The following is a 13,177-nucleotide window of genomic DNA, read 5'->3' as shown; positions in this document are numbered from 1 at the left end:
ATATGACTATGATGCTTATGATGTAACCTATGGTACAGAGGCTGTTAGGTGGATTTTTATTATTAATTTTGTGTTTAATTCAAACTGTAGTATACAGCGGGAAAAGTGGTACACTGTAAACTATTTGGACCAACTTCAGATCTGCAATAAATGGGTGAATGGCCAAGTTATATAAGCCTTTGAGTAAAGTTGGAACATGCTGGCAGAGTCTTAGATTTTAGCAGCTAAATTACCCAAAAATTTACTCCAGCTTGGCGTTGAGCTGGACGTTCCCTGCAATTGCAGCTCTGGGCTACTGTGGGTTATACTGGGTCTAGGTCCAGCTAACAGTATGTGAACTGAGTGTAGGGAGCCTGTCACTTCTGTGTTCTCAGACTCCCTTCTCACAGGAGCCATAGAAAGCATCATATCAACTTTCTGCTGACCTGCATGCATGAAGTTACCTGTACAGCTGCCAGTTGGGAGACTTGCTTGTGGATTTCTCAGATAGTTGAAGTTAGCACTAAAATCACCATACTATTCAGAACTGGCTACAGATAACTTTGGATGTGTCTGAAAAAATGAATTATCCTTTACTAGCTTCTATCACAGTATATTTTTCCTGGTGGTCACATCTGGAGATTTCAATTTAGAAAAAAAATCCGTGTGAAAAGTCCATTCTTCTGCTGTACTGGGTCACCAGTGACTGTTCACTTAATCATCAAGTACATGTCATTTTCCCACAAGCAAGCCAGTTTTTGTAAAGTCAGGGAAAATTCTTTTTCAGATTTTTATTTACTGATTTTGGCTTTGATTGGTGTTAAATCAATCTTAGGTTATCCTTTTATAGACTGCATTTTTTCCAGTATCATAAATAGCACTTTGAGACTCTGCAGTAGCTTGTCAGAGCTTGAATTATGTGGTTTTAGGACATGGGGCCAAATTAATATCTGTGATCCCATTGAAGTGAGTTGAGTTGCACCAGAGAGGCCTTTGACTCAGAATGGTTTATCTCTCTGCAGCCAGTTCAGTTGTCTGCACTAATTTACCAACATGTCAAAACTAGAAGGATGCGTGGTTCATTAGTTTTGAGACAGTTACTCTTTAACCATTTAAAGAAAAACATACTTTGTGTCTGAGGGGGATACTTGTCCACTTGCTATTTACTTTAAGCTTCTTTCCCAAGAGACTAAACTTCAAAGAGTAAAAAGTGCCACTGAGTTGTAAAAATCCTTTTACAGAGATTATAGAATCCTAGACTCTAAAGCTGGAAGGGACCATCATGATCCTCTAGTCTATCCTTCTGCACATATCAGGCCACAAAACCTCACTTACCCACTCCTGTAATAGACCATAACCTCTGGCTAAGTTACTGAAGTCTTCAAATCATGATTTAAAGATTTCATGTTACAGAGAATTTACCATTTACACTAGTTTAAACCTGCAAGTGACCCATGCCTCATGCTGCTGATGGAGATGATCCCCATCCCCACCCCCAGGATCTCTGCCACTGGTAACCTCCCTCCAGCCTGACAGCTCACCTTTCAGTATGACTCATTGTAGTCTCCCCTTTAACTAATTCCTCATCCACCTTTCAATTCTAATATGAATCCCCATCTTCTCCAATTTAACTAACAATTTCCCATTTGGAACTGTATCAAATGCCATACTGATATCCAGGTAGATTAGAGCTACTGCATTTCCTTTGTCTAAAAATCAGTTATCAAAGAAGGAGATCAGGTTGATTTGGCACGATCTATCTTTTGTAAAATCATGTTGTATTTTATCCCAATCACTGCACACCTCTACGTCCTTAGCTACTTTCTCTTTCAAAAATGGTTTCTGCACTTGTAGTTCTGGTTCTCCCATCTTGGAACAGCGAGACATCAAGATGATATGGAAAATTCTTGTGCAGATATTGTCACCTGAATGGCCAAGATTAGATACAGACTTACAAAAACATGCTTTTTAAGGAACAGAGAGAATATAATAAGTTCTATGCACCTATTCATCCATTCTAGAACCTTTTCTAGCTTAGTTTTTCCCAATAACATGAGCTTCATGTTCCAGTTCAGCTGTTAACACTGGCTGATGAACCAAAGAAGGCTGAGAGAGAGACCATTATATGTTTCTCCCAACCTGGTCTGTCTTTTATGCCAAGTCTCCAGTCCTTCATCTACAATGATTTGAGATCTGTCAAACTCAGCCTTTTTATATCTACTACTTTAGCTGGAGAAGTTGTTTCAGCAGCCCATAGGTCTTTGTTAGGAAATGTGGGTCTTAGCCAAAGCTTATGTTGCAATTTGGTCAAGAGAGATGCTACCTCCTCTGCCTTGCTGAATCCAAAGAAGACAGCTGCATTAAAAAGAAAGATGCCTATTGTTAAACTTGCAGATGACATGCCATTCAAGGTTCAGTATGTTCTCTTCTCATGGCATTGGGCTAAATTCTTCCCTCCCACCTATGCAATCCCATAGACTTCAATGGGGCTTCACTGGTGCATGTGAGAGCAGAATTTGGCCCACTGTGTCTTTAGACTAAATGTGTACTTCAGTCCAAGTCCTTCTGTCCAATGTAGTCAAATGCAAATAGATACTTTAAATCTTGTTAGTAAAGTTTCATTTAAATATAGTAGTAATAAAAGAAAATGCAGCTTATAAAAGTAATCTTTTATCAGCAAAGTTTTTTAAAAAGAATATCAAGATAGTACTTAGACAAGACTTTAGTTATTTAAAATTTATATCACTCATTAGTAAAGTTAGAATGCCACACATCAATAAAAAAAATTCAAAAATTAATGGAATGAGCCTTTAAATTAAAGGCATAACAGAATACCCTACATACTTATAGATTCATAACCCTCTTTCCCTGTGTCTCACTGAGAAAGTTCCGATCGGCTGGGTCATTCCAACTATTGGTTCTTGGGTCCAAGTCCCTGGTGCCATCAGCAGGACAGGGCCTGCAGTTCTGAAGTCTGCTCCCTCCAGTAGTTCAAGAAAGCACAAAGCCAAGATATTCAAAAGTAGCCAGCGAGTTTTGGATGCCCAACTTCACGTGTCTGGGGCCTGATTTCCAGAAAGTATTGAGGAACCAGGCCTTGAAAGTCAGGCTAGTCGTCCTTTTGAATGTTGGCCTACATTTGGCAAAATTCAGAGCATAGTACAGGTTGTATTTATATGGTTATGCTTTGGATAGATCTCTGAATCCATTTAATAGTTGGGAATTGGACAGATTCTCTCCATTAATTAATTACCAAGCATCTTTATTTACATATGTAGCTTTTATCTGTTTCTCTACATCAGGGGTTCTCAAATTTCATTGCACCGCGACCTCCTTCTGACAACAAAAATTACTATATGACCTGAGGAGGGGGGACAGAAGCCTGAGCCCGCCCAAGCCCTGCTACCCTGGGGGGGGGCAAGCTGAAGTCCCAGGGCTTCAGCCCTATACAGGGGGGCTGTAACCTAAACCCTGCCACCCAGGGCTGAAGCCCTCAGGCTTCGGTTTTGGTTCCGGGCAGTGGGGCTTGGGCTTCAGCCCTGGGCCCCAGCAAGTCTAAGTGAGCCCTGGTGACCCCATTAAAATGGGGTCATGACCCACTTTGGGGTCCTGATCCACAGTTCGAGAAACGCTGCTCTACATCTATCAGGCACACAAACCAGTGGGAGAACAGAAGCTTCTTTTACAGAGTCTAATAGAAAGCACTGACATTGTAGCTCAGTTAGTGTAGGACTTCACATTATGCAGAAGATAAACTTGTTTATGCCAAAGAAACTTTTCTAAGCACACATGACAGCTGTGAAAAGGCAGGGGGTGATTTTTTTAAAAAAGCTTTCCATAAGTGAACAAAGCTACACAAGGACAACTTAGTTTAATCAAGGGACTCTGCAAATGTTGCCAGCAAGCCACAGCTGTACACCACATGAGTATGGCTAAATGTGATTGCTACTATCAGGGATGTGTAGAAGTTTCTCATTCCATAGCACATTGATAATAAAGTACTTTAGTGTATTTCTTACAAGTTTAGCTATTATATTGAATAGTGTTGTAGTTTTAGAAATATTTACCTTGTAATGGTGAGGGAGAATACTATACACTAGACTACACAACTGTTCAGCTTTATAGTGAAAGTCCACTTACAAAGACTCCTGACCCATAGAGAGGCAGGTCACTAGTGGATTGAGGAAGGTGAGGGTTGACTGGGCAAAAGTGAGGGAAGTTTCTAACAGAAGCTAGAGATGTAGGAATAGGATTTGTTGGGGTCCCTGCAGGAAAGGCAGTTGTGGAGAGTGGGGAGTCACACACCTGGCAAGCTGGAGAGAGGGAAGCAATCACAGGGGGAATGCTGTAGAGAGGACTAAACTAACTAAAGGAACTGGAGAGAAAGTACCCACAAATGTGCAGGAAAATAAGAGACTATCTTGACTAAGGGATGGAAAATTCTGGTCTTTACAACAGCTTGTAAAATAACATAACACAGTTTGATAAAAATGTGACATCCCTCCCCTCTCTCTCTTTCTCTCACACATACACAATTCAAAACGCCATCTATTTAAAATCTTAACAATAGCTATTAAGGAATGTATCACAAAGAAAAGTCCTGCAATTAAAATAAGGCTAGACCAAATACAACGAATACGAGATGGAATAAATCACAACCCATATCTTACAGTCCTTGGAACAGCTCAGAGAAATCTGGGTCTTAGCAAACAGCAGATAAATTATTAAAAGAAAAGACAGACAACTTCTGTGTCAAATTAAAGTATCAACAGAAAATGATTCCAACCTTCCAGAAGAGTATCATATAGTCATATAGAACATCTTGGTCCAGCTGTTGGGACACGTCTGAGCTGTGCTCAGCACAGTATGGGAGATGAAGTAAATGTACTGTTAAGTCATCTTTTATGCCTCCTCCCCTACAATCTTCCAATCCCCAGCATAAAGTAGAGTGGCCTCAGGATTGCTATACTTTGTGCCAGCTACCAACAGCCCCCAAGTGCTGACCTGGCAGCCAGGGATGCCTCAGCCATGCCCTTCTTTCTTCCAGACAAACCCTCTTTTATATGGGAGGCTGGGAAGAGTATATGCTGATATTGTGACTGTCACCCAATAATGCCCCCATGACAGGAAAATGCTCACAAGGGCATGTTTCTAGCTGTTTTATTTCTGCAGAGTAGACACCAAGACCTGTCCATATCCATACCTATTCATGTATAATGATGCCATGCCAACTTCAGGAGACTGATTCATCTGCAGGTTTGCTCACAATTAATTAACCAAACCCTAGCTTGACTTTCTACTACCATTGTTAATGTCACATTGTTATTTCCTATGTGACATCATTTACCTTTAGAATAGAGATGTCTGGTTCATGACCCTAGGCCAGGAGGTTTTGGCTTATACTCACATCTGGGCCTTTGCTCTTAAGGGAGGCATGGTGGGGGGACCCACGTCCCTGTGAGAAGCAACACAGCATTGTTCTCTCTGCACAGAGTGTAAATCTGCTGCCCTGGGCTACTTCCTACCTATATGTTTCTTCAGTTTGGGATATGGCCCCTATAGTCCAAACTGTCAATAGCTTCCCCAAAGAGTCCAAATGAGCTTGACCTGCTGGCTCTCAAAGGGGTTGTGGTTGGAGAAGGCACTGCTTGAAAGGCTTACCTGCTCTGAAGTCACCTCTCAGACCCAATCTTCTGTGTGGCTTCCTGGAGAAGGATTCACCTCTCCTATAGCCTGTCCACCACCCTTTGGCTAGGCTTCTGAGTGCCTTTTAACGCTCTCATACAGCCAGAGCATTCTTGGCAGGCCCAGAGGGGCGGGGCTACCTGGGCCCAGTATTACCTTTTATCCCCTCTGGGCCCAGACTGGGGTTATATACCCCATCATAGGGCCAAATTCAGAGGGGAACTCTAAAGATGTGTGAGTTTTTAAATTACATGTTAAGTAGTATGCAGTGTTGTTATAGTTATGTCAGTCCTAAGATATTAGAGAGACAAGGTGGGTGAGCTAATATTTTTTATTGGACCAACTTCTGTTGGTGAGAGACACAAGCTTTCGAGCTTACACAGGTCCTGAAGACAACTGGGTTTCAATTAGAAGACTATCTTTACTCCTATGATACCAAATGTCATCAAAGAATATTAAAAACACATGTAATGGCGTAGATTACTTGTCAGAGGGCCAGATCTGTTAGGAAGGAGGCTGGGCCAGTATGTTCAGGATTTCAGGTTAGGACTGTATGCTGCAAGAGATTAAAGAAGAAGCTCTAGGGTGAAACTCTGGTCCTATTCAAATCAACGGAAAAACTGCTGTTGACTTTGGTATGGCCAGAATTTCACTCCTGATTTCCAGCAAGAGCAATATAGAGGTCTGGCCCATGGCCTATTTGTATAGGGGTATGAGTGGATCTGTAAGAGAATTAAGTGGGAAGAGAATGAGAAACAGACAAATTCTATGAAGTAACTTCTGCCTGAGTAGGAAATAACCTGAGCCAAAAATAAGCTTGTGATTTTTTTTTGTACATTTTGGCCTAAACTTTATTGTAAATTACAGAATATTTTTAGTTAATTTTGTTAAAGCAACAAAAGACCTTACCCACAAATTAGGTTTTATTATCATTATTTATGTTGTATTACAGATTTAATTTTATTCCATTAACTATCAGTGTGTCAAGAAGCAGGAAGCAATAGCTAAAATGTAATAAACACTAATATTTAGGTTAGACAACATCTGTCACAGAGTAATTTAAAATATCTATTTAAAGGAAACAATATCTGGGAAGTAAAAGAATCCAGGAGTTGAGCACTACTTCTTTATTTCTTCCTTCCCCCTCCCCCCCAAAAAAGTACTTCTCACAGCTTGGTTGGGGGGGCTAAAAATAGCAGTGTAGATGTTTGGGCTGCAGCTGAAGCCTGGGCTCTGAGACCCACACTGGGATCTCAGAACCTGGGCTCCAGTCTGAGCCCAAATGTCTACCCTACAATTTTATAGCCCTATCAGCTGACCTGGGCCAGCTACAGATCTTTTATTGCAGTGTAGACATACCCACAGAGACCATGCACTCCTAGTGTAAGTTAAATTAACCCCCAGCCTTCTCTAGCTCATACTGGAGCTGGTATAAATCAGCCCACAAGATCAGGGAGCTTCCTCCAGTTCCCTGAATCTCCCCACATTCTTCTTCACTGACAGAACTCAGACTCAGGGGAGAATCTATGTTGCATTAACGGTGGCTTTTTACATTAAATTTGATATAGTCATAATGAAACACATTGTTTCCTCTACAGTCTAATTGAGGAGCAGTTTTTCACATGAGTAGTGTCATTGAAATCAGTGGAATTACTCACATGAGTAACAGATCACCAGCTGGGAGCAAGGGGATCACAGACTAGACCAGTATGTCTAAGAATCCTTGTTGATAAAAACTTTCCATTTTCTTAACAGCAGTAATTTTTCTCTGTGTGTCAGGTAGCAAGATGAAGTTCACCAATAGTGAACAATGCTTTCAGCAGTACCAAAGTTAATGACATCATGTAATAATTTCCTTCCTAAATCTCTTTTGTTTCCTAATCCTAGCTGGCACTGAGCTCTGTTCTTTGGTTATGTATCTTTTAAGGGGAACTACTTTCCCACGTATTATTGAACTCTCAAAGAAATCTGGAAGTCCTTTCCTTGGATCCTCAACCTGAAACACTTAGTCATATTACATCTGAATTACACATGGAATTTTACTGGTTTGAACTTCGAGCTGGCCCTCCTAGCTCCAGTAGTAGCTGGCCAGATACAGTAACACTCAATTATGGAATATTCCTTGTAATGTTAGCTATTTAGGAAAACCTCTGTGCCTGTCCCCCTTTTACCACTGTATTTCTATTTATGCATTTTCTTAATCCAGCATATTTTTCATTAATCATATTCCAGATTGAATCAAACTTTAAAAATAATCATGCACTTCACTGATACCTCAAACATCTAAGTTAGGCAAATTTTGCTTCCAGTGCTGCCTGGTATGTTATCTCTGAAGTGCAAACATGCTTATGCAATTGGCACTTTAAAAGAATGTTGACAGATTGTGCCACAACAAGGAGAATCAGAATCAGTAAAGATGATGAAAGGGTATGTAGTGAAGATGACCATGAAGTAAATGAGGTATGAGTCTCTACTATTAGTTGGACCTTTTTTACACACTTAACTTAAGAAAAATATTAGTGTATGGCTATACAGTATAGAAAGCATATGGTTATATTAATAGAATTCATGTGATTAAAATATTCTAAGTAATTAGGGCCAGACTGTTGTTAAACCACCATTATGCCTAAGTAACAACATTAATTTCAATGGAATTACTCCATTTTTCTGTATACGCATAATGAAGAACATGACCTGGGCTTTAGTGTTTCTAAGTGGTTCTGCATCAGAAAAAAGTAGTGAATTCAACATGTTAATATTCTTGCTAGTCAACCATGGAAAAGTTTTGCAATGTATAGACACATTTTGAAAATGTAAAGGATCTCAATCTAAGTTTGGGAGATAGGATTGATTAAAAGTTTCTAAAAAAATGTATACACTAAGTTGCCTAAGTTAAAATGATGGCTTTAGTGTGCAGCTTTTTTGTGAGAGCCATTGGTAAAACAAATAGTCTTGTATTTTTTATAAAAACATATTAGTAATGAGGAGTTGGGGGAAAATGTACAGTTAGAATTATTATATGTATGGGAAAACAGAAGAAAACTAAATTTAGCTTACTGTAATATTTACATTATCACTTGAAGATGCATAACATGGTCAAAAATCATGTCCTAGATTTGAGATGGAATGTGTGTGTATATATACATAATATATACATATTTTATATTTAAATATATGATAAATTTGACTAAGATGCGACAACTGCGGGTCTCTCGCAAATTACTGTTTTACAAACAGAAGATCTGGTCTTCACTTTGACCATTTAAAACTTTTGGTCTACAAGATCAAAGGAGTCAAATTTTTGTAATGCTTTGTAATCTGCAGCGTTCTTTCCAAACAAAACACTCAAATGTAAATACTGAGGTACAGTATCTGAAGATAAAGCTTAAATCCAGCTGGTACAGTGAGGCCATATTCCTTTGAGATTTTGACTACATAGACAGGAAGTTGTGGATTAGGCTCTAGTGAGCTATTGCCAAGAAACACTGAGCATATTTTACTTATCTGGAAAATACATTTTGCATCAGATGAGCAGTTATTTTCAGCAACATTCACTTAATGTTAAAATATGAACTAGTTTGCTAACAGTTTCTCACCACCCAAGTTCCAGAGTGGCAGATAATGCATTAATTTTGTTTAGGCAAACTGGGCATATTAGCAAAGAATCCTGTGGCACCTTATAGACTAACAGACGTTTTGCAGCATGAGCTTTCGTGGGTGAATACCCACTTCGTCGGATGCAAGTGGGTATTCACCCACGAAAGCTCATGCTGCAAAACCTCTGTTAGTCTATAAGGTGCCACAGGATTCTTTGCTGCTTTTACAGATCCAGACTAACACGGCTACCCCTCTGATACTGGGCATATTAGTGTTCATAAAACATATTTACATGATGCTGTTACTCATGTTTATCTCAAATATACTCAAATATACTGTTACCCCTTTTGATCCAAGCAGTTAGCCAATATTCGGGGTCTTGTGTGTTGTTCCATTAGGGAGAGAAATTCTCATCAAGGTGATGATCTTGCTGGAAAATACGTTGCAGCTGGATAAAGGGAGGGTTGGAGTGGCTGTTTACAGTGAGAGGATCTAGCATGTGGGTGGAGTAGTTTGTGAGGCAAGTACTATAGCATTGCCCAGACCTTTTATTGTTTGTTTCTATCTTAATAAAGCCAAGCCTCAGGAATTAGATCAGTTTTAGACCTTACACTGCTTAAGGTAGCTCCTAAGGATTCCTCTAGTGTAGATGAAGTACTAGTTCTGTCAGCCAAATCTATCCCCTTCCCTAGCAGGAAGGGGCATTCTGGGATGGGGGTTGAGTTCGGACCAAAGTACAATGTGTTCCAATGCTCCTGGCCAGTAGAGTGATCCTCTGAAGGCCAATATCTGATAGCAAAAGTTAGAGCAGAACTGAGGTTGCTGTAACTTGTACTAGGGTTTGTTTGGGACTGCCAATATTTGGAACAATGTTAACACACTCACCCTATACCCTATGGTGGATAAAGTCCAATATTTTCCATAATCTCTCATTTAAATCCCCATCGCCTAGTATATGTCTTTTCTTTGTTTAGAACTGATTTTTCTAATTTAAGTTTGTTTAGCTTCTTGGTTTGATAAGTGATGCAGAACGGAGGAACCGTTTTTCTTCTTCCTTTGGACACTTCATCACATACTTGCAAATTTTACACCCTGGATGAAGTTTGAGTGGGTTTGGATCACACATTAGCTTTGGGATCTTCTTTGTACCTTTGAAATTGAATGAATAGCTTGTTCAGAAGTCCTGTATCTGGAGAAGTTGGGAAAAAATTAAAGAAGGACATTGGTTAGTTTGGTTTTTTGTTTTTCTTTTAAAATGTTTTTTTAAACACGCTTGTATGTATTCAGTTTCTCTTATGTAAATCATAGTTTTGTTCTAAATTGGTTATATTGTAGTAGAGACTTTTTTGACAACCTGTTTCTCTAACCTGATTCTCCCATTCATTTAAAACTGTATGAAAAGTGGATGTATTTAAACATTTACTTCTAAATGGCCTTGACCTCCCCAGGAAGGATTAACAGCATAATTTCATCAGTGCTTTTTTGGTGCTAACTTCTATTGGTCACTGTTGTCTTTAATATTTAACCTATTTAAAAATTGAATTTTGTTTTAAGAAAGAAGACTTGCTCTTATACTCCTTAGTTAGGGGAAACTCCCATTAACTTGTGACAAAGATACCGTGTTCTAGCTTTCAAATTCATATGTTATTTATAAATTTGATAGTACAGTATGGACCCAGCTTAATTAATTCCTTTACTACCATATATAGTCTTGCTGAGAAGGTGTTCAGTAGAAATTTGAGGGAAATGTTTTCTACAGCTGTTTCGTAATAACCGAGGTCTTCAAAGTGTGTATTATCATACCATATGGCCAACTTTGCTGAGACATGAGAATCCCTTTATTGGTAATTTTTTCACATTGATAATATTGTCAATTACTACCTGCTTGTACTTTGCCTACCACAATGGGTTTCCTGATCCTGGTTGGGCCTTTAAGGCTCGACCTTAGTGCAGATGATATAATAATAGTATAGCCTGATGTGTTAGGTATTCCTGTTTCAACTTCAGATGAGAATGGAATGATCAGCAACAAAATTGGATATCCAATAACTTGTCATTTGTAATTAAATGTACACTGCAATATATTGTGCACTTCTATATGTTTGTCTAAATGACAGTAATTCTTTAATGTTTAGCATTCTTTTAGGGATGATCACTGTGAGATCAACAACCTCAGCCATTAAAAAAGGTAATATACCAATCCCCTAGAACTGGAAGGGACCTTGAAAGGTCATTGAGTCCAGCCCCTTGCCTTCACTAGCAGGACCAATGTTTTGCCCCAGATCCCTAAGTGGCCTTCTCAAGGATTGAACTCACAACTCTGGGTTTAGCAGGCCAATGCTCAAACCACTGAGCTATCCCTCTCCCCTGAAAAGAATCTAGAAAAGAATGGATTGAGAACATTCAGAATTTCATTAAAATGAAAGGATTCAGACTATATTCATAATGGACCCAGTGATTACATCCTTATTCAGTCCTTGCTTGGATAAAACTCACATTATTATTATTATTATTATTATCTAATTCTTATATATACACACACATTAATGTCATTGGGCCAGATTTACAAAGGTATTTATATGCCTAAAGATGCAGATGTGGAAATCTCACTAGGTGCCTATCTGCATCTTTAGACATATAAATATCTTTGTAAATCTGGCCCATTGTCCTTAGTTGTGTGTTTGAACTGAGTATTGGGCACTATATACTTTATAGCCTTTACTAACTAGTCAATAGATATACTTTTATTAGGAGGAACAGCTTCATTTAAAATAAATATAGAACAATTGTATAAAAATATAAGGAAAATAGGTTAAGGTACTCCATGCCACAGAGTTTTATAAATCATACATGTCTATCGCAGCATATAATCCTTTGTACTATGCCTTGAAAACAAATTTTGTATCTGATCAAATGTTTGAGTATTCCTTATTAGATACAAGTTGGGACAAAAGGCACAAATTAAGCAACGTCCTTCAAAATTTATGACACGTAGTCATTCTGGCTTGTGAAGTAAATTAGAAAAACTACTTGGACTGAGATTAAGAGTAAACGAGAAAATAATCTGAGTCCAACTGAAACTGTATGAACAAGCTAGAAAGGAAAAATTCCATTTGTGGGATCTGACAGAACTTCCACCCAAAATCTTCCAGCAATATTACATTATAAGCATTATATCAAAACAGACCTATTGACTGATCATAACTTTTTGGTGTAATGCTATTACTGTCTGTTTGTGGAGGCAGTTGCCTTGTGGAAATCAATCTGTTAATTTTGCATACCTCACTAAACACACATTTTTGTAGTTACTCAGAAAGAAAGCACATAATCTTTTTAAAACTATGGCAGAGTTCTACTATGCATGGTGATCAGGCCAGAGATCACAGACATTTTGGAAACCAATACATCTTAGAAAAGAGCTCACCAGACTAGATGCATTTCTAATCCAAGCACTTTGCTATTAAGTATTTTCCCCAAACATCCCCATAAGATTATGCTCCCACCTATTCATGGCCACCAAAAGTGATAGGTAGCCAGTGGAAGTAGAGTATCTTAGTTGAAAAATGAAACTAATGTGTTGGAAATTTCCTATGGTAATACTAATCAAATGTCTGTAAAACAGGTATTAGGACTAGATGGCCCTCTAGTTCCATCTACAACACCTAATATAACTAACTTCTTCCATACTTAAACACTTCAGGGTAAAAAAAGTAAAGGCAGTTAGTGCACTGAATTTTCTTCATAAAGTCTACACAAAACAAAAGTAAACTTGTATGACAGACAGTTTGAGAAATAACCCATCAGAAATCACTGCCATTGGAATGCTGTAAATGTCATATTCAATGTTCACTTCATATTCTTTTCTTTTTCTGTACAGCATGAACTAATTTTTCAAGTATTTAAAGATATTGTTTCA

The 13,177-nt window shown here is 38.6% G+C and overlaps 1 protein-coding gene across 15 annotated transcripts in view; it reads left to right on the top strand.

The window, feature by feature from the left end:
• Positions 1 to 13,177, top strand: part of WDR27 (WD repeat domain 27) — a 227,850-nt gene that overhangs the window by 130,663 nt on the left and 84,010 nt on the right. For 2 of the 15 annotated variants that reach the window (XR_006577767.1, XR_006577766.1), the window contains exon 25: positions 11,397 to 11,449. The exons of 10 other annotated variants lie outside the window; for them this stretch is intronic. The gene's annotated coding sequence lies outside the window, so the exon portion shown is untranslated. Of the gene's footprint in view, positions 1 to 7,973; positions 8,125 to 10,256; positions 10,487 to 11,396; positions 11,450 to 13,177 lie in introns of all 15 variants that reach the window. 3 more of the 15 variants (XR_006577769.1, XR_006577770.1, XR_006577768.1) reach the window with 2 other exon arrangements.

The sequence above is a fragment of the Mauremys mutica genome, chromosome 3, assembly GCF_020497125.1.
Source record: "Mauremys mutica isolate MM-2020 ecotype Southern chromosome 3, ASM2049712v1, whole genome shotgun sequence".
Lineage (NCBI taxonomy): Eukaryota > Metazoa > Chordata > Testudines > Geoemydidae > Mauremys > Mauremys mutica.
The sequence above is the reverse complement of the archived record's forward strand: the minus strand, read 5'-3'. Positions and strand labels throughout refer to the sequence as shown.